The sequence below is a fragment of the Sinocyclocheilus grahami genome, unplaced genomic scaffold, assembly GCF_001515645.1.
Source record: "Sinocyclocheilus grahami isolate Dianchi unplaced genomic scaffold, SAMN03320097.WGS_v1.1 scaffold113.1, whole genome shotgun sequence".
NCBI lineage: Eukaryota > Metazoa > Chordata > Actinopteri > Cypriniformes > Cyprinidae > Sinocyclocheilus > Sinocyclocheilus grahami.
The window spans coordinates 772,017-775,035 of NW_015505292.1; the positions used below are offsets into that span (position 1 = coordinate 772,017).

General features: G+C 34.8%; 1 protein-coding gene across 3 annotated transcripts in view; it reads right to left on the bottom strand.

The window, feature by feature from the left end:
* Positions 1-3,019, bottom strand: part of LOC107589164 (metallophosphoesterase MPPED2-like) — a 22,068-nt gene that overhangs the window by 1,169 nt on the left and 17,880 nt on the right. The window lies entirely within an intron of this gene.

Sequence of the window (3,019 nt, forward strand, 5' to 3'; positions counted from 1 at the left end):
CGGGGTCAGAGTTAGCATCAGCCTGTGACATCCATCAGATGAGCACGCCAAGGCTGCGCTGACACATTTCCACAATCAATAGCATCTGACAGACAACACGAGGTTATGGCCATCCCTGTCAACGCTATCTATTCTTTTTCCAAGTCTGACAGATGTGGGGTAATTCATGGACTTCATTAATCAATCAAAGCTGTTGCTAAACTATAGATTAAATGCATCGTTATTAACTGTGTGGGAAAGAAATAAAGCTTTTAAAGGGATAGTTCACCCAAAACTGAAATGCAGCTGCTCTTTTCCATACAGTAAAAGTGAATGGTTACACAAAGCAATAGTTCAGTGCATTTATTTCATTTTGTTACTAAAGATAGCATTTGGCTTCCAGACTTGTAGGCTTTTTTTATTATCATGCCTTTTTTTTAATTTTGGGTGTTTGACAGTCCTTGGTCACCATTCACTTTAATTGTGTTGGGAAAAACAGCTCAATACATTCTTCTAAACTTTGTTTGTATACCACAGAAGAAACTAAGTCAGGCTTGGAATGACATGAGGGTGTGTAAATGTTGATATTTCTTTTGGCTGACTTAAGACACAAATATAAATGACAGACTTCAGATAAAAATCTTGCAGTTTTATTTGCATATAAACTTGGCTAAATGTCACAATGGATAAAAAAAAGTCACAAAACATAGAAAGAAAGCATCTACAATAGCAGAAATTACATAAAACATTTTTTTGTGCTCACAAGATTGCAGATCAACTGAGAAATATACAATACACATTATTACAATAACTAAAAATAGAGATGAGGAGAAATGAAAGGGCTTAGTGGTGTAATGTTTTTTCCAGTTTTGAAACCAATGGAATACGAAGGCATTGCAAATCTAGGATAAACAATTGTGTTTGAATCTTTTCAGAGAGGAATCAAATTGATCTCTGACGCAGAACCAATCATATTGAAAGTTCTCGTCTACTTTTAATATGTGCTAAATGCAAAGCCAGACCCCAGGTATCTTTATGATCTGGAGAATTTGCACATTCAGCTGCTTCTAAACTGTAAGTATAGGACAAAAGCAGCACAGTGATAATGCGAAATTCAATTCACAACACACAATCTCTTCCATCTTTTGACAAACTGTGCCACTCTATTTTTATGTTGAGAGGAAAAATGCGTGTCTTATGGTGTTTAATGGCCTGGTAGATAAAGATGTGTCTTCTTGATGAGAAAAGTGCCAAGTCTGATTGGAGCAATAAATATCAGACCCACTGGTCCCTTCGACATGGGTGAGGTACACACTTACTCATTAAAATCCAAAATTCAATACACCACACAAGGAGTTCATGATTTTAAATAACTTTATATTAAATTTACAAAGCACAATTAATATTAAATCAGACATGATCAAGTATTGCTGATGCTTTTTAGGAGTACCTTTATAATGCACTTATTAAGCTCCTGACCAATAAAAAATGCATGGAAATGAAATATTTTTTAAAGTCGGATTGAAGCCGACACCATTTGAAGGACTATTGTAGGTGAAGAAGAACTTGTGAATTCATATTTGTAACTTGTTTGCATCAGTTGCCTTTTGAGTTTGCTTTTTTTATTGGTCAGGAGCTTAATAAGTGCATTATAAAGGTACTCCTAAAAAGCATCAGCAATACTTGATCATGTCTGATTTAATATTAATTGTGCTTTGTAAATTTAATATAAAGTTATTTAAAATCATGAACTCCTTGTGTGGTGTATTGAATTTTGGATTTTAATGAGTAAGTGTGTACCTCACCCATGTCGAAGGGACCAGTGGGTCTGATATTTATTGCTCCAATCAGACTTGGCACTTTTCTCATCAAGAAGACACATCTTTATCTACCAGGCCATTAAACACCATAAGACACGCATTTTTCCTCTCAACATAAAAATAGAGTGGCACAGTTTGTCAAAAGATGGAAGAGATTGTGTGTTGTGAATTGAATTTCGCATTATCACTGTGCTGCTTTTGTCCTATACTTACAGTTTAGAAGCAGCTGAATGTGCAAATTCTCCAGATCATAAAGATACCTGGGGTCTGGCTTTGCATTTAGCACATATTAAAAGTAGACGAGAACTTTCAATATGATTGGTTCTGCGTCAGAGATCAATTTGATTCCTCTCTGAAAAGATTCAAACACAATTGTTTATCCTAGATTTGCAATGCCTTCGTATTCCATTGGTTTCAAAACTGGAAAAAACATTACACCACTAAGCCCTTTCATTTCTCCTCATCTCTATTTTTAGTTATTGTAATAATGTGTATTGTATATTTCTCAGTTGATCTGCAATCTTGTGAGCACAAAAAAATGTTTTATGTAATTTCTGCTATTGTAGATGCTTTCTTTCTATGTTTTGTGACTTTTTTTTATCCATTGTGACATTTAGCCAAGTTTATATGCAAATAAAACTGCAAGATTTTTATCTGAAGTCTGTCATTTATATTTGTGTCTTAAGTCAGCCAAAAGAAATATCAACATTTACACACCCTCATGTCATTCCAAGCCTGACTTAGTTTCTTCTGTGGTATACAAACAAAGTTTAGAAGAATGTATTGAGCTGTTTTTCCCAACACAATTAAAGTGAATGGTGACCAAGGACTGTCAAACACCCAAAATTAAAAAAAAGGCATGATAATAAAAAAAGCCTACAAGTCTGGAAGCCAAATGCTATCTTTAGTAACAAAATGAAATAAATGCACTGAACTATTGCTTTGTGTAACCATTCACTTTTACTGTATGGAAAAGAGCAGCTGCATTTCAGTTTTGGGTGAACTATCCCTTTAAAAGCTTTATTTCTTTCCCACACAGTTAATAACGATGCATTTAATCTATAGTTTAGCAACAGCTTTGATTGATTAATGAAGTCCATGAATTACCCCACATCTGTCAGACTTGGAAAAAGAATAGATAGCGTTGACAGGGATGGCCATAACCTCGTGTTGTCTGTCAGATGCTATTGATTGTGGAAATGTGTCAGCGCAGCCTTGGC